Below are 19,517 nucleotides of genomic sequence, written 5' to 3' on the forward strand. Positions count from 1 at the left end.
TCTCCATTTGCATCTGTTTTTTTTGTTTTGTTTTTTTTGCGGTACGCGGACCTCTCACTGTTGTGGCCTCTCCCGTTGCGGAGCACAGGCTCTGGACGCGCAGGCTCAGCAGCCATGGCTCACGGGCCCAGCCACTCCGTGGCATGTGGGATCTTCCCGGACCGGGGCACGAACCCGTGTCCCCTGCATCGGCAGGCGGACTCTCAACCACTGCGCCACCAGGGAAGCCCTGCATCTGTTTTTCATGGAGAAAGTCATTCCTTTTAGAAACACAGACCAGACAGACATTGTATGTCACTAGAAGCTCTAATCTTATGTTTGCTGCTGTCCTTGCAGTGGTGCTATCAGGAGGGCAGAATCTGTGGACGGAGTCATCCTGGGGAGGACCAGTGAGTGAGAGGATGTAAAGAGGTGGTTTGGGTAGTTCCCCACCCACTGCCACACCCAGCACGGGACCAGCAGTAGATGGAGAGTAAATAGGAGGTTTTGCCTGGTGAGGCTTCCCCCACCCAATAAGAAGGATGGGTGTGCCTTGCTGAGAGAAGCTCTTTATATAAAAGTTTAAACTTACAATGTGGGTAGTTGGGGAGGGGCTATTTCTGCTGCAGAAGCTTGCTTATTTCAAGAGAACTTACAGCCGGATTGCTTTAACTAGTGCAGTGGGGAAGGCAAGAAGGTTGGAATTTGGAGTTTGGAATCCAGCAGGGCTGTGCTGGAGCCCCAGCTCCGCTCCTTGCTGTGTGGCCTTGGGCAAGTCACTGCACCTCTCAGCCTCAGTTTCCTCGACTGTAAACTGGGCAGAATGATAATACTTCTCTCAAGGGCTCCTGTAAGGATTAAATTAGCTGATGTATATAAAGTTCTCAGTACAGTGCCTCATACGTAGAAAACATAGTTGGAAGCTACTCTTACTATTGCTATCAGCATCACCATCATGATTTTGAACACATTGTCCGAATTTCAAATGTTATAAACTTTCATTAAACACAAATCCTCAGGAAAATATTTTTCAAAGCAAGGAATTCCTGCAGCTCTTTTAAGGAAGAGTGAGAGGCAAAAATATGGAGAAAGAAAGGAGAAAAGGCACAAGAAAAGAGTAGAGAAGAAAGAAAAGGATGAGGATTGTTTTTTTGTTTTTTGTTTAGTGTCTGAAAAAGAGACACTAGTACGGAATTGTCTGGAAAAAGAACTCTTGGGGTTTGGGAGTAGGTGAGGAGGAGGAGGGAGCCCAGAGCTCATGCTGGGAGTTGGGCTTCAAGGGACCAGAACCAAGAAAGGGGCCGCTCCCTAAGGCAGCTTGGGATAAGGAAAGCCAGGGACGAGCTCTTAATATATCAGACTCGCCAGAAGGAGGCAAGAGTCCCAAACCTGGAAGGTCGAGGAGAAACACCAATTTCACAGGCCCAGGGGTGATGGTAGAGGCAGCCGAGTCCGAGCTTCAGTCCCCAGAACAAATGGGTTGGGAGTGAGACCAGGTCAGGAAGAAGAAAGGGGGTTCTGGGGTGATGGCTGCAGCCTCTCAGGACACGTACACCTTGCCTAACAGGCTGGGGTGGGTCAGGTGCGAGAAGATGGACAGGCATGGGAAAAGCAGAGGCAGTGCAGGGGCATGATGGTGACAACACTGGTGCTGCTGCGACAGGACCGATCAGCCTCATGGGTGCTCGGGGCGAACCTTTGTTCACAAGGAAACTGAGGCTCTCCCTCAGTTTACCTCCCTGTCTTCTCGTACTTCTGGGACTGAAGTTCTTTTAGGGTATAATGAAATGTTGAATAGAAAGCCCCAGAAGGAAGGGGCACTGGCCTTCAGCAACTTGGAGCATAGAAGAAAAGGCACCTCTTTTTGCAGGAAGCAATTTCTCCGCAGAACATCCAGGGTTACTGGTCTCACGGTCCAGCTTGTTCTCATGGCCCTGCGCATGTGTGTCTGTCCCAGACGCGTGCTGGCTGTCTAGCTTAGTGTCTGGTGCATAGCAGGTGCTCAGTACATATTTGTTAAATGAATAAATGGAAACTGCTGGAACAACTGAAATAGCTCTTGTTAAGAGAATTTTAAAGTTTTCTTTTGTATTAAAAAAAATGTGAGAACTCCAAAAGAGCTAAATGTGTATGGATCTGAGAGAAGGATGAGAGGTTCAGTTCCAAAAGGGATTTGGCGTCATTGCAATCTGTCTGAAAGCAGAGGTGATGGACCTCGGCCATGTCCAGCCCAGTCCCATAGTAGCCTTATCCAAGGCCTGGCCATGTTACATGGTATGTCAGTCAGGGTCCCAGTAGAGAACAGATGGCACTCTCATACTGGGTAAATTGAGGAGAATTTAATAGAGACTATTTACAAGGGATGGGCAATGTGTAGGGAAACCACAGGGTTTGGGTTGGGAGACTGAGGGTGGTACAGTAGGGCTGTTACCACTCTCAGGAGGGAAAGAGCAAGGAGAGGGTGTGGGTGGGAGCCCTGGAGAGAGCTGTGTAAAGAGGACTCCCTGACCTCGGTGGAAGCACTGGGCATCAGCACTAAGGGAGGAAGCTGAGTGAGTAGATAACCTGACATCAAATGCTCCTGCCCTCCTTCCCCTGCAGTGCTCCCAGTTGGCTGGACCCAACTGGATGCCAGAGGGCTGTGGAGTCTCTTGAGGCAGCCCTTACAGATCAGCCTCCTGGGTACAGAGCAAGCTGGAGAAGGGTGGGGCTTGGAGATGGAAAGGTACATGGAGGAGTTCCAGCCCAGAGGACCATTTAAGAGCCTGGTGGAAATAAAATGTGAGGTGGAGTCTTCAAGTGTCTGGGTGTGGTCACTACTTAAGGCAATGTGTGGTCTGACCATGAAGTCCAGCTCCTTCAGCCAAAGTGTGGTCACATGAAAATTAGAAAACACGGACGTGTCACGAAATACAGGGATGACACTGACACAGGGTGGAGCCCCGGGTGGGACCAGGGAGGTCAGCTTAGGTGTTGCCCATTTAATCTTTATTAATGATCCATAAGATATAAACATCTTGATGAAATTGGCCAAGGTGACCAAATTACAAGGTGTTATAAACTCTAGCGGAAACAAACTAATGAAAGACCTACCAGCGGAAAATGCCTCTGGATTTAAAAGACGGGATTTGGGGCTTCCCTGGTGACACAGTGGTTAAGAATCCGCCTGCCAATGCAGGGGACACGGGTTCGAGCCCTGGTCCGGGAAGATCCCACATGCGGCGGAGCAACTAAGCCCGTGAGCCACAACTACTGAGCCCGTGTGCCTAGAACCCGTGCTCTGCAACAAGAGAAGCCAGAGCAATGAGAAGCCCGCGCACCGCAACGAAGAGTAGCCCCGCTCGCTGCAACTAGAGAAAGCCCGCGCGCAGCAACAGAAACCCAACGCAGCCAAAAAAAAGAAAGACAGGATTTGGTGAAGTGAAATTTGGGGAATCTGGGGGCAGCATGTTTTAAAGTGTGCACATCCACTAGGAGGCAGAAGACGGGAAGGCAAGACTCAGCAACTGTAACTAAGGGTGAAACAGTCTGCAGGAAATGCTAACCTCCTGGGGACTTTTGGTAGAAGGAAAAATCTGTGTTGGCTGATTCACTGCAGCATAAACATACTTGTAGTTTGGCAATCATGAGTTTAACGATAATAATTGTTTTAAATAATTAAAAATCGTTTAATTAACTAGGAACTTGCACAGAGCTAAGTCCAGAAGAGTCATATGTGCTGAAGGAGGCCTCTCACAAAACTTAAAAGATTAACTCCTGTGGAATAAAAATTAAAATTGTTTCAAGCTTTTTACATACCCTTTGACCCAGAATTCTACTTCAAGGAATTTATCTTAAATAATCAGGGCAATTCTTGGAGCTATAGGTATAAGGATGTGCACTGTAGAGTTTGTTATAATGGCTCCAAATGAGAAACAACCTATATATTCAATGGTAGGGGGTTGGTGAAAGAAATTTTGCTAGATATGAATAGATGTTATAGGGGAATTTGAATGACATTGGAATATATCCAAAGTGTGGTTTACAGAGGGAAAAACAGACTCTGTATCACTTTGATCCCATTTTGGTTACACACACCCATACACATACACATACACACAGAAAGAAGACTGGAAAGATGTTTGGGAAACAATTGAACATGATTAACTCTAAAAAAGGTAAATGAATATATGTAAGATATATAAGAATAATTCCACCTTTTTTTGTCTTATCCAAGCTACCTCAATTTCTACAGTAGATATGCATTACTTTATGGTGTGAGAGCAATTTTTTTTTTGCTCATCTACTGAAATATGGTTTTTCTCCTAAGAACACATTAAAAATATGTATAATTTAAAAAAATCTCCACTTTCTCTTCTTCCTATGTCTCATTTGCAGCGATGAAAATCCATTTGGTAACTCACCCCAACAAATTTTCAGTGTCCTCTTTCACAACATTTTTCAAAATCAAATAAATTTTACTAGAATAATAAACCCTACTTTTTCCATCTAAACCTCTCAACGTATTTCTAGAATTTGGGAGGACATGTTGTATTTTCTCCTTGAGGGGGGGTTTTATTTTATTTTATATTTTATTTTTTAAACCCACAGAGAGGACTTTCCTGCCTCTCCTGCACCTGTTAACTCTGGCGTCACACCCAGATTAGTAAGGTAGGTTAGAGATGGATGTGCAGAGATTCTTAGAGGAGGTTGGATAAAGAATTGAGAGAGCACGAAGGAGGTCATGTGTATTTTATGTGACATTGAAGAATATATCTAAAAACCAATGGAAGATCATGAATTACTGAACCTCAAGGAGGAAATAGCATTTGGCTTATGAACTATTTATTACTTGGCATTGAATAAAAATGATACCAAAGCCAATTATAGGAGGGGGATGGAGTTCGGGTGAATCTAATAATAGATTGTTAGACTGAAAAGAATTATAGAAATCGTTAGTCAGACATGCCAGAGGCTCATTCTAGTATCAAATATAAAAGTAAAAACTTGGCACACATCCAAACTTATAACAGAAGGGATTTTTCAAAGTAATTCTTTTCCCTATGTTCTTCATGACTTTTTTTTTCTTAAATTCCATATATATGTGTCAGCATACAGTATTTGTCTTTCTCTTTCTGACTTACTTCACTCTGTATGACAGACTCTAGGTCCATCCACCTCATTACAAATAGCTCAATTTCGTTTCTTTTTATGGCTGAGTAATATTCCATTCTATATATGTGCCACATCTTCTTTATCCATTCATCTGATGATGGGCACTTAGGTTGTTTCCATCTCCGGGCTATTGTAAATAGGGCTGCTATGAACATTTTGGTACATGACTCTTTTTGAATTATGGCTTTCTCAGGGTATATGCCCAGTAGTGGGATTGCTGGGTCATATGGTAGTTCTATTTGTAGTTTTTTAAGGAACCTCCATACTGTTCTCCATAGTGGCTGTACCAATTCACATTCCCACCAGCAGTGCAAGAGTGTTCCCTTTTTTCCACAACCTCTCCAGCATTTATTGTTTCTAGATTTTTTGATGATGGCCATTCTGACTGGTGTGAGATGATATCTCATTGTAGTTTTGATTTGCATTGCTCTAATGAGTAAAGATGTTGAGCATCCTTTCATGTGTTTGTTGGCAGTCTGTATGTCTTCTGTGGAGAAATGTCTATTTAGGTCTTCTGCCCATTTTTGGATTGGGTTGTTTGTTTTTTTGTTATTGAGCTGCATGAGCTGCTTATAAATTTTGGAGATTAATCCTTTGTCAGTTGCTTCATTTGCAAATATTTTCTCCCATTCTGAGGGTTGTCTTTTGGTCTTGTTCATGGTTTCCTTTGCTGTGCAAAAGCTTTTAAGTTTCATTAGGTCCCATGTGTTTATTTTTGTCTTTATTTCCATTTCTCCAGGAGGTGGGTCAAAAAGGATCTTGCTGTGATTTATGTCATAGAGTGTTCTGCCTATGTTTTCCTCTAAGAGTTTGATAGTGTCTGGCCTTACATTTAGGTCTTTAATCCATTTTGAGCTTATTTTTCTGTATACTGTTAGGGAGTGATCTAATCTCATACTTTTACATGTCCCTGTCCAGTTTTCCCAGCGCCACTTATTGAAGAGACTGTCCTTTCTCCACTGTACATTCCTGCCTCCTTTATCAAAGATAAGGTGACCATATGTGCGTGGGTTTATCTCTGAGCTTTCTATCCTGTTCCATTGATCTATCTTTCTGTTTTTTGTGCCAGTACCATACTGTCTTAATTACTGTAGCTTTGTAGTATAGTCTGAAGTCAGGCAGCCTGATTCCTCCAGCTCCATTTTGCTTTCTCAAGAATGCTTTGGCTATTCGGGGTCTTCTGTGTTTCCATACAAATTGTGAAATTTTTTGTTCCAGTTCTGTAAAAAATGCCAGTGGTAGTTTGATAGGGATTGCATTGGATCTGTAGATTGCTTTGGGTAGTAGAGTCATTTACACAATGTTGATTCTTCCAATCCAAGAACATGGTACATCTCTCCATCTATTTGTATCATCTTTAATTTCTTTCATCAGTGTCTTATAATTTTCTGCATACAGGTCTTTTGTCTCCTTAGGTAGGTTTATTCCTAGATATTTTATTCTTTTTGTTGCAATGGTAAATGGGAGTGTTTCCTTGATTTCACTTTCAGATTTTTCATCATTAGTATATAGGAATGCAAGAGATTTCTGTGCATTAATTTTGTATCCTGCTACTTTACCAAATTCATTGATTAGCTCTAGTAGTTTTCTGGTAGCATCTTTAGGATTCTCTATGTATAGTATCATGTCATCTGCAAACAGTGACAGCTTTACTTCTTCTTTTCCGATTTGGATTCCTTTTCTTTCCTTTTCTTCTCTGATTGCTGTGGCTAAAACTTCCAAAACTATGTTGAATAAGAGTGGTGAGAGTGGGCAACCTTGTCTTGTTCCTGATCTTAGTGGAAATGGTTTCAGTTTTTCACCATTGAGGACGATGCTGGCTGTGGGTTTGTCATATATGGCTTTTATTATGTTGAGGAAAGTTCCCTCTATGCCTACTTTCTGCAGGGTTTTTATCATAAATGGGTGTTGAATTTTGTCGAAAGCTTTCTCTGCATCTATTGAGATGATCATATGGTTTTTCTCCTTCAATTTGTTAATATGGTGTATCACGTTGACTGATTTGCGTATATTGAAGAATCCTTGCATTCCTGGAATAAACCCCACTTGATCATGGTGTATGATCCTTTTAATGTGCTGTTGGATTCTGTTTGCTAGTATTTTGTTGAGGATTTTTGCATCTATGTTCATCAGTGATATTGGCCTGTAGTTTTCTTTCTTTGTGACATCCTTGTGTGGTTTTGGTATCAAGGTGATGGTGGCCTCGTAGAATGAGTTTGGGAGTGTTCCTCCCTCTGCTATATTTTGGAAGAGTTTGAGAAGGATAGGTGTTAGCTCTTCTCTAAATGTTTGATAGAATTCGCCTGTGAAGCCATCTGGTCCTGGGCTTTTGTTTGTTGGAAGATTTTTTATCACAGTTTCAATTTCAGTGCTTGTGATTGGTCTCTTCATATTTTCTATTTATCCTGATTCAATCTTGGCAGGTTGTGCATTTCTAAGAATTTGTCCATTTCTTCCAGGTTGTCCATTTTATTGGCATAGAGTTGCTTGTAGTAATCTCTCATGATCTTTTGTATTTCTGCAGTGTCAGTTGTTACTTCTCCTTTTTCATTTCTAATTCTATTGATTTGAGTCTTCTCCCGTTTTTCCTTGATGAGTCTGGCTAATGGTTTATCAATTTTGTTTATCTTCTCAAAGAACCAGTTTTTAGTTTTATTGATCTTTGCTATCGTTTCCTTCATTTCTTTTTCATTTATTTCTGATCTGATCTTTATGATTTCTTTCCTTCTGCTAACTTTGGGATGTTTTTGTTCTTCTTTCTCTAATTGCTTTAGGTGCAAGGTTAGGTTGTTTATTCGAGATGTTTCCTGTTTCTTAAGGTAGGGTTGTATTGCTATAAACTTCCCTCCTAGAACTGCTTTTGCTGCATCCCATAGGTTTTGGGTCGTCGTGTCTCCATTGTCATTAGTTTCTAGGTATTTTTTAATTTCCTCTTTGATTTCTTCAGTGATCACTTCGTTATTAAGTAGTGTATTGTTTAGCCTCCATGTGTTTGTATTTTTTACAGATCTTTTCCTGTAATTGATATCTAGTCTCATAGCATTGTGGTCGGAAAAGATACTTGATACAATTTCAATTTTCTTAAATTTACCAAGGCTTGATTTGTGACCCAAGATATGATCTATCCTGGAGAATGTTCCATGAGCACTTGAGAAAAATGTGTATTCTGTTGTTTTTGGATGGAATGTCCTATAAATATCAATTAAGTCCATCTTGTTTAATGTATCATTTAAAGCTTGTGTTTCCTTATTTATTTTCATTTTGGATGATCTGTCCATTGGTGAAAGTGGGGTGTTAAAGTCCCCTACTATGATTGTGTTACTGTCGATTTCTCCTTTTATGGCTGTTAGTATTTGCCTTATGTATTGAGGTGCTCCTATGTTGGGTGCATAAATATTTACAATTGTTATATCTTCTTCTTGGATCGATCCCTTGATCATTATGTAGTGTCTTTCTTTGTCTCTTCTAGTAGTCTTTATTTTAAAGTCTATTTTGTCTGATATGAGAATTGCTACTCCAGCTTTCTTTTGGTTTCCATTTGCATGGAATATCCTTTTCCATCCCCTTACTTTCAGTCTGTATGTGTCTCTAGGTCTGAAGTGGGTCTCTTGTAGACAGCATATATATGGGTCTTGTTTTTGTATCCATTCAGCCAATCTGTGTCTTTTGGTGGGAGCATTTAGTCCATTTACATTTAAGGTAATTATTGATATGTATGTTCCTATTCCCATTTTCTTAATTGTTTTGGGTTCATTATTGTAGGTCTTTTCCTTCTGCTGTGTTTCCTGCCTAGAGACGTTCCTTTAGCATTTGTTGTAAAGCTGGTTTGGTGGTGCTGAACTCTCTCAGCTTTTGCTTGTCTGTAAACGTTTTAATTTCTCCATCAAATCTAAATGAGATCCTTGCTGGGTAGAGTAATCTTGGTTGCAGGTTTTTCTCCTTCATCACTTTAATTATGTCCTGCCACTCCCTTCTGGCTTGTAGAGTTTCTGCTGAGAGATCAGCTGTTATCCTGATGGGGATTCCCTTGTGTGTTATTTGTTGTTTTTCCCTTGCTGCTTTTAATATGATTTCTTTGTGTTTAATTTTTGACAGTTTGATTAATATGTGTCTTGGCGTATTTCTCCTTGGATTTATTCTGTATGGGACTCTCTCTGCCTCCTGGACTTGATTAACTATTTCCTTTCCCATATTAGGGAAGTTTTCAACTATAATCTCTTCAAATATTTTCTCAGTCCCTTTCTTTTTCTCTTCTTCTTCTGGAACTCCTATAATTCGAATGTTGGTGCGTTTAATGTTGTCCCAGAGGTCTCTGAGACTGTCCTCTGTTCTTTTCATTCTTTTTTCTTTATTTTGCTCTGCAGCAGGTATTTCCACTCTTTTATCTTCCACCTCACTTATCCATTCTTCTGCCTCAGTTATTCTGCTATTGATCCCATCTAGAGTATTTTTCATTTCATTTATTGTGTTTTTAATTGATGCTTGATTCATCTTTAGTTCTTCTAGGTCCTTGTTAACTGTTTCTTGCATTTTGTCTATTCTATTTCCAAGATTTTGGATCTTGGAAATAGAATCTTGGATCATCTTTACTATCATTATTCTGAATTCTTTTTCAGATAGACTGCCTAGTACCTCTTCATTTGTTAGGTCTGGTGGGTTTTTATGCTGCTCCTTCTCCTGCTGTGTGTTTTTCTGTCTTCTCATTTTGCTTATGTTACTGTGTTTGGGGTCTCCTTTTTGCAGGCTGCAGGTTCGTAGTTCCCGTTGTTTTTGGTGTCTGTCCCCAGTGGCTAAGGTTGGTTTAGTGGGCTGTGTACGCTTCCTGGTGGAGGGGACTAGTGCCTGTGTTCTGGTGGATGAGGCTGGATCTTGTCTTTCTGGTGGGCAGGTCCATGTCTGGTGGTGTGTTTTGGGGTGTCTGTGGACTTTTTATGATTTTAGGCAGCCTCTCTGCTAATGGGTGGCGTTGTGTTCCTGTCTTGCTAGTTGTTTGGCATAGGGTGTCCAGCACTGTAGCTTGCTGGTCGTTGAGTGAAGCTGGGTGTTGGTGTTGAGATGGAGATCTCTGGAAGATTATCGCCATTTGATATTATGTGGAGCTGGGAGGTCTCTTGTGGACCAGTGTCCTGAAGTTGGCTCTCCCACCTCAGAGGCACAGCACTGACTCCTGGCTCCTCAATTTGGGATGATTTGTTGTCTATTCATGTATTCCACAGATGCAGGGTACATCAAGTTGATTGTGGAGCTTTAATCCGCTGCTTCTGAGGCTGCTGGGAGAGATTTCCCTTTCTCTTCTTTGTTCTCACAGCTCCCGGGCCTCAGCTTTGGATTTGGCCCCGCCTCTGCGTGTAGGTGGCCGGAGGGCGTCTGTTCTTCGCTCAGACAGGACAGGGTTAAAGGAGCAGCCTCTTCGGTGACTCTGGCTCACTCAGGCCGGGCGGGAGGGAGGGGCACGGAGTGCGGGGCGAGCCTGCAGCGGCAGGGGCCGGCGTGACGTTGCACCAGCGTGAGGCGCGCCGTGCGTTCTCCCAGGGAAGCCTTCCCTGGATCCCGGGACCCCGGCAATGACGGGCTGCACAGGCTCCCAGAAGGGCGGCGCGGACAGTGACCTGCGCTCGCACACAGGCCTCTTGGCGGCGGCAGCAGCAGCCCCAGCGTCCCACGCCCGTCTCTGGGGTCCGCGCTTTTAGCCCGGCTCGCGCCCGTCTCTGGAGCTCCTTTAAGCAGCACTCTTAATCCCCTCTCCTCGCGCACCAGGAAACCAAGAGGGAAGAAAAAGTCTCTTGCCTCTTCGGCTGCTCCAGAGTTTTCCCGGACTCCCTCCCGGCTAGCTGTGGCGCATTAGCCCCCTTCAGGCTGAGTTCTCGCCGCCAGCCCCAGTCCTCTCCCTGCGCTCTGACCGATGCCCGAGCCTCAGCTTCCAGCGCCGCCCGCCCCAGCAGGCGAGCAGACAAGCCTCTCGGGCTGGTGAGTGCCGGTCGGCACCGATCCTCTGTGCGGGAATCTCTCCGCTTTGCCCTACCCAGGTACGTGGGGAGTTTCTTGCCTTTTGGGGGGTCTGAGGTCTTCTGCCAGCGTTCAGTAGGTGTTCTGTAGGAGTTGTTCCACGTGTAGCTGTATTTCTGGTGTATCTGTGGGGAGGAAGGTGATCTCCGCGTCTTACTCTTCCGCCATCTTCCCCGGAAGTCCCCAAAGTAATTTTTAATAAGCCCCAGCAGTGGAATACAATGCATCCCTTAAAATGAGGTTACAGAGGCATATCCTTCAGCCCTTGCAGATGGCTTCTAAGGACCCTCCTCAGGTTTGCAGGAAACAATTTATAAACCTCAAGATCCTCTGAGCTCTAAAATATGATGATTTCATGGATCTAGGATTCCTTATTTCCCCAAAGGGCCTAATTTAAGAGAAATAATAGGACCGAGATGTAATTTGCATTTCAGGAAGTAAGGAAGAAATGTTTTATCCCTCAATTTATAAAAATTTATTTAGCACCTACTCTATGCCAGGGCTTGTGTCAGGTGGTAGAGATAATGATATGAAGAAGACGTAATCTCCTTTAAGGGGTTCACATTCAAGTGGAGGAAACAGATCCTGAAACAGACAATGGTAATAAAGCGAGGCAAGTTCTTTATCAAGTGATAAAATCTCATAGACAGTAATATTTACATATTTACTGAGGAAGATAAGGACCTTGAGTATGACTTAAGAAAAGGGATATTTAAACCATGCCTTGAAAGACAAGTGAAAATTTAACAGTCAAAAAAAAAGGAGTGTGTGTGTGTGTGTGTGTGTGTGTGTGTGTGTGTGTGTGTAGTCCTGGAGGTCAATGCACTCATTGGCAGGACTGAAAGAGTCAGGGCATTTTTTTTTGGTATATTCTTTGGTAAAGTATCAAATACTTTACCCACTTTTTATTGGGTTATTTTGTTAATACTTAGTTTGAGAGATCTGTATATACTTTTTGGAGTCAAGTTCTTTGTCAGAAATATGTACTGCAAATATTTTCTCCCTGTCTCTGGCTTGCCTTTTCACTAATGGTATATTTTGAGGAATAAAAGTTTTAAATTATGATGAAGTTCAATTTCTTCTTCTATGACTCATACTTTTGTATACTATCTAAGAAATCTTTGCCTACATTAGGACTGCAAGGATCTTATCCCATGTTTTCTTCTAGAAGTTTTATACTTTTAGTGTCTAATAGCATTTCCAGTTAATTTGGGGATATGGATTATAGGTCAAGGTTCATTTTTTTCCATATGACAATTCAGCTGCTCCAGCATTATATGTTTGAAATACTATCCTTTCCACCATAGGAAATCAATTGTTGAAAATTAATTGACTGTATCTGTGTAGGCTGATTTATCCACCCCCTATTCTGTTGCATTGATCTACATACCTATTCTTATGCCAATACCAGGCTCTGTTGATTACTGTAGCTTTTCAGTAAGTCTTAAAATCTTGTACTGTAAGCCTCCAACTTTGTTCTTCTTTTTAAAAATTGTCTTTGTAATTCTATGTATTTTGTATTTCCCTGCATTTTATAATTAGCTTGTTAACCCCTACCAAAAATGGTAGCTGGAATACAGATTAACATATGTTGAATCCATAGACCAATTTGGAGGGAACTGATAACTTAACACTTTTGAATCATTCAATCCATGAATGTGGTATATGTCTACATTTGTTTAGTTTCTCTTTCTTTGCTTTTTCTCAGTGAAGGTTTGTAAGTCTCATTGTACCAGTCATACGGGGTCATGCTGTCTGCACAAAAGAGACAATTTTACTTCTTTCTTTCCATTCTTAATGCATTTCCTTCCTTCTTTCCTTCCTTCCCTCCTTCCTTCCTTCTTTCCTTCCCTCCTTCCTCCCTTCCTTCCCTCCTCCCTTCCTTCCTTCCCTCCTCCGTTTCTTCCTTCCTTCCTTCCTTCCTTCCTTCCTTCTTTCTTTCCTTCCTTCCTTCCTTCCTTCCCTCCCTCCCTTCCTTCCTTCCCTCCCTCCCTTCCTTCCTTCCCTCCTTCCATCCTTCCTTTCTTCCTTCCCCTCTTTTTCTTTCTCTTTGCCTTATTACACTAAGATCTCCAATACAATGTTGAATAAGTGGTAAAAGTGGGTATACTTGCTTTATTCCTGACCTTAAAGGGAAAACATTTAGCAAATGGCCTGACACATGGAAGCTGTCAGAGAGTGCCCCAGGGCTCCAAAAGATCTTTGAGATGGGCAGCAAACCCAGCCACTTCTCACTTCTTCACTGCTGACTTTGCTCCTCACCAGTATCATCTCTCCACTGAACCCTCCCAATAGCTTCCTGACGGCCTCCCTCCCACTCTGCCTCTCTGTCCCAGCCGCACTCCCAGTTCTCTTCTCCAGACAGCAGTGGCATTAGCCTTTTAAGACTCAAGTCAAACACAGCCATGGGGGCTCCTCCTCTTTCTCCCCCTCGCCCCTACTTCCCCCACATCCCTATGTAATACAGTGTGTCTTGATTCTCCTTCCCCAGGAGTGACAGGCTTGCTCTTTCCACAAGTCCTGGAAGATTGATGGGCCTTGATCCTTCTCTCTTAGCTCCTTCTGAAGCCTGGGATTAAGCTAACTGGGCTCAACAGTGTTGCTGACATGGGTCCTTAGAGCCTCTGAACGTCTGCGTCGTGGTGACCAAGTGTAGAAAAGTCCAGGAAGGCTGGTGGGTTTGCCAAGTCTCAGAAGACAGACATTCCCTGGGGCCTCTCACTGGAAACCCTAAGTAATAAGAGTGCTTCCTAAGGGGAGACATAATGACTTCTTATCTTTCTTGCAAGTCTTCACTTAGAGACTCCATCACAGACACATTGTGGTAAATGGGACAGGAATTCCATTAGAGGAGGGAGCAAGTGGGGAACTCCTTGTCCAGAACACTATGTTCAACCAGTTTGACATTTGTAATAATGTCTTTGCCCCTGAAGACTGTATCTCTCATCCCATAGCTTCTGGTGAAAAGTATTTCAGAAAAGGCAGGGAGGGCCTGTCACTCAGGCATTATCAATCACTCAGGCCATCAGGCAGTCAGCAAAACCTTCCTTGAGTTCCTATCATTCCCTCGTATTTGTGGAAAGCACTTTCAGATACTTTGTCTCATTTCTTCTTCTCAGCCCCCGTGTGAGGTGGGCAGGACAGATGTCACTCTCAGACGATAAGTAATCTGATTCCTTAGAGGCTGGGTGGCATGAGATCACAAGGCTAGACAGTGATGGAGCTGGGGCTGAAACATGGATTTCCTGATCATCATCTACTCTGTTCTCTACTCCCAGGTTGTGTCTCTAAATCCAGCCTGGGGATGAAGGTGAGGTACAGATGCCATGTGCTTGGCCAGTAGACACTTCTTTATAATGATTTGTGCTTTGAGGTCGCTGCAGTTGCTATCTTAAAAAGACTTTCTCACTCAGAGCAAAGTCAGCTATGACAGGAGAAGCCTGTGGCATTAGAGGTGACCACCACCTGCTGCAGAGAGAGGATGGGAAAGAAGGCAAGGAGGGCTCAACAGCAGTGGTGGTGGTGGTATAAAGGGAGAACCCCTCCAGGGCTTTGCTTACTTCTCAGGCTGCTGGAGCTCACAGAGCTGTTAATCTTGGCTCCTTTTTAATCACTAAGTTCTCTTTTAAAGAGTTGTTTCCCCTGCTCCTCCTCCCTCTTCCGCCTCTCTTGGAGAGCTCTTAAAAGCAGACCTTAAACTAAATAAACACCCGAGTGAAACAAGCCAGGGCCGTCAGATGTGAAGGATGCAGCCGGTAAGGTAGGGGTATCCAGCGGTCTTGGGCAGTTGTGTGTGTGTGTGTGTGTGTGTGTGAGCACTGACATGGGATGGCCGATGGGGCCCCCACAGCCCTTTGCCTCTCTCTCTCCTTTGGTCTATTTCCTGGGCCTTTTTCATGAGTCTTTTAAGCAACCTCCGTCTGCCTTGGTAGAGGAGCTGATGCTTGCCTTAATCTTGCTTTGTTTTCATCTGTACCTGCCCGCCGGCCTTCCTGATGTTTCTTCCTCCCTTCTTTCCTTTTCCACTCCTTCCCTTCCTTTGTTTCTTTTTTCAGTAGAGTAGATCTTTCTGTGATCTTAGAAGATGCACATATGTATGATGGATAGGAGGAGAAGCACGGACCATGGAACATGGGTTTAATTTAAACCTCTCAGAGCTCAGATCCCCATGTATAATATGGGGTTAACTATGGTAACCCCACTGATGGTTGGGAAGATTAAATGGGAGAACACATGTTGAACACTTGGAACAGTGCCTAACACACAATAAAGACTCAATATTGTAAAATGTTAGCATTACTGAAGGATCTTCTGTTAACGAGCCAATGGGGCCAGCAGCAGTGTGGTCTGCTTTGAATCCTGGATCGAAGTTGACCTCTGAAGACCAGGCTTTATGACAGTATATAAATACCATTTTCTGTTTGGCCCATTTTTTGCTTATCTGACTAGAAAACTGTTGGACTACATAAAAGATTTTCACAAGATCCCTAAACCTAATGGAGAACAGAGAGACACCTGAACAGATCTGGAGCTCAACAGCTGGTCCCACCTACAGTTGGTACTGGGCCACTGGAAAGATGAGAGTACTGGTTCTGCTTTTTGTGACAATTTTGTGACTGGGTAGATTAATGAATCTTTCTGAGTTTCCGTTTCTTAAACAATGAAATAAGGATAATTAGCTCCCTTACAGGATTTTGTGAGGGCCAATGAGCTGAGGTCTGAAAAAGCACTTAAAACTCCAAAGGTAGATGGATTGGAGTTGAACTGCTGAGTCTCCAACAGAAGGAAAGGACCTCGGGGAAAATCATAGAAATTTAGAGCTGGACTAAGCTTGACATGTATAGTCCTCCTGGGGTAATTCACAGATGAGAAAACAGGACTGAAACAGGAGGTGACATGCCCATGGTAACACAGCTGTTTAGTGACAGAGCTGACAATGGGGTCTCAGGCTGTGCTCCTTCACTAAGCCACACTGAAGGGCACAAAGGGAGTACAGATCCCAGTGCAATCCCACTGATAGACTTCCCATGGGCAGCTTGCAGGGAACCCATTCTGATTCTTTGGGTAGGGGAAGCCAGGTTTGAATTCTAGCCCTGCCCACCTACTTTTTTTTTTTTTTAACCATTCTGTTAGTATTGATAACTGCATGTGGTCAGGTGACCACCACAATTGAGACAGAACACTTCCATCACTCCACAAAAATTCCTTCATGCCTGTGTGTAATCAACACCTCTCCTTGGCTCACCCCAGCAACTACTGGTCTCTTTTTTGTCTCTATAACATTTTGCCTTTTTCAGATCATCATATGTCCTAGTTCATTCAGGGCTGTTATAACAAATATACCATGAACTAGGTAGCTTAAAAAGAACAGAAATTTGTTTCTCACAGTTCAAGAGACTGAGAAGCCCAAGATCAAGTCACTAGCAGATTCAGTGTCTGGTGAGAGCCTACTTCCTGGTTCGTAGATGGCTGGCATTTTGCTGTGTCCTCATCTGGCAGAAAGGGCAAGGGAGCTGAGGTCTCCTTTATAAGGGCACTAATCCCATTTATGAGAGCTCCACCCTCATGACCTAATCACCTCCCAAAGGCTCCACCTCCAAATACCATCACATTGGGGGTTTGGATTTAACATGAATTTTGGGGACAAAAACATTCAGCTTATATGGCATCATATAAATGGAAAATACATTGTGTAGTCTTTTGAATCTGACTTTAGTCATCTAGCATAATGGGTGTGATATTTATCCATGTTGTTGCATGTATTAGAGGAGTTGGTCTCTTTTTATTTGTGAATAGTTCTCCATTGTATGGATGTATCACAGTTTGTTTAACCATATAACAGGTAGTGGATATTGGGCTGTTTTAAGTTTTTCTGTATTAAAAATAAAGCCACTATGAGTATTCACATACTTAGCTTTCTTTTCTCTAGGATAAATACCTAAGAGTGAAATTCTTGGGTCATATGGCAAGTATATGGTAAGTAAGTTTATTAAGAACTGCCAAACTCTTTTTTTAAATGCTGTACATTTTGCACTCCTGCCAGTAATGTAGGAGAGTTCTACTTGTTCTGCATCCTCACTAGCACTTGATATTGACCATTACTTTTTCCATTCTAAGATGTGTGAAGTGGTATCTCACTATAGTTTTTCATTTCCTTTACTACTAATGATGTTGAGCACCTTTTCGTGTGCTTATTTGCCATTTGTATGTCCTTTTGGCAGTGTTGGTTCAAATCATTTGTCCACTTTTAAAAATTGGGCTTCTGTTTTCTTATTATGGATTTTTGAGAATTATTTATATATTCTGGATATAAATCCTTTATTTTTTTTTCTTGCCTAATTTCACTGGCTAGAACTTTCAGTAGAATGTTGAATAGAGTAGTGAGAGTGGACATCCTTGTCTTTTTCCTAATCTTAGGGAGAAAACATTGGATATCTCATTATTATATATGATGTTAGCTGTAGGTTTTTCATAGCTGCTCCTTATCAAGTTGAGGAGGTTTCTAGTTAGTGAGAATTTTTGTCAGGAATGAGTGTTGGAGTTAATAAAATGTTTTTCCTAAGTCTATGGAGATGCTCATATGGTTTTCATTTTTGTTAATGTGGTGAATTTCAAATGTTAGATGAATCTTGCCTTCCTGGGCTAAACTCTACTAAGTTATGATGTTTTTATATTGTTGGAATTGATTTGCTAAAATTTGTCTAGAATTTTTGTATCTCTCTTGGTCTGTAGTTTTCTTAAAATATATTTGTCTGGTTTTTGTATCAGAGTAAGGCTGACCTTATAGAATAAGTTTTGAAATATTTCCTCCTCTTCAATTTTCTGCAAAAGTCTGTAGAATTGGCATTTTTCTTCCTTAAATATTTGGTAGAATTCCAGTGAAGCCATATGGACTTGGAGTTTCCTTTGTGGGAAGGCTCTTAAACTAAAAATTCAGTTTCATTAATAGAGATAGGGCTATTGAGGTTATATTTGGTGAGTTTGGGGAATTTGTGTTTTTAAAGGAATTGGTCCATTTTGGCCAAGCTATCAAATTTATTGACATAGTTTTTCATAATATTCTCTTATTTTCCTTTTAATGTCTGTAGGATCTATAAGAGAAGAGATATCACTTTTCGTATTCCTGATATTGGTAATTTGCGTCATCTTTCTCTCTTTTTTTAAACATGTACAAAATGGTTTATTTATTTATTTTTTATACATTTTTTATTAACTTCAAGAAAATAATTTTTGTTTCCTTGCAGTCCTTCTTTATTTTAAGTTATTACCTGTTATTCTCATCCTAGGAGACATTTCATTTTGATGCTATTTTATCTGTTGTTTCTCTCCGTGGACTTTGTGTTTCTCATTCACTGAGGCTGCTCCATCTCACATTCTACTAGGAGTATCTACACGCTTCCTAAAATTTTCAGACACCCTCTTGCTGAATTTTCTGGATGTTTTTCTCTTTCCACTGTTCAACACTATTTTTAGGGGGTGTCATTTTACTTCTCTTAGAAAAGTCACACTCTTTCTTAAGTTGACGTTTCTCAATAGCAGGATGAGCAGGATTCTCTCTGCACAGGTGGGGCTGGCTGTGTTGTCTCTTTTTGTCTTGATCAGTGCAGCTAGATGTTTATAAATTTCATCCATCTTTATGAAGAATCATTTGTTGTTTTCATTAGTTTCTGATCTTACCTTTATCATTTCCTTCCTTCTGCTTGCTTTGGGTTTAAATTGCTCTTCTTTTTATAATTTCTTAAGATGAACACTTAGATAATTGATTTCCATCCTTTTATAACTAATATAATCATTTAATCTTATACCTTTGTTTCTAATCTCTGCTTTGGTTGCATCCTACAAATTTTTATAAACTTTATTTTTATTTTCACTCAACTCAAAATATTTTCTATTGCTCCTTGTGAAATCCTCTCTGATCTACTTCTATTTAGAAGCATGCTGTTTAATTTCGAAATATTTGGGGATTTTCCTCATGTATTTCTGATATTGATTTCTAATTTAATTCCATTTTGGTCTTAGAAATCTTTTGAATGATTTCAATTAAAGTTTTTATTGATTCTTTAAAAATTATTTTAGCTTGGTTTATGTTATTAACTAGTTAATTATTATTATTGCAAATGACCTTATATTCTCTTTCTTAAAGGTATGAAGTGAGCGGCCAAATAATTAATATACATAGGTATTTTGCTATGTTTGTATCAATTAATATAAAAACCATAAAATACACCCATTTTAAAATCATATCTTGTAAACCTTTAGAAATAAATGTTACATAAAAAATAAATAAAAATAAAACATAATAAAAATTTTTTTGAAATGTGTTTTATGGCCAAGTACATTGTTTACCTTGGTGAATGTTCCATATGTACTTGAAAAGA

This window comes from Hyperoodon ampullatus (genome assembly GCF_949752795.1).
Source record: "Hyperoodon ampullatus genome assembly, chromosome: 1".
Lineage (NCBI taxonomy): Eukaryota > Metazoa > Chordata > Mammalia > Artiodactyla > Ziphiidae > Hyperoodon > Hyperoodon ampullatus.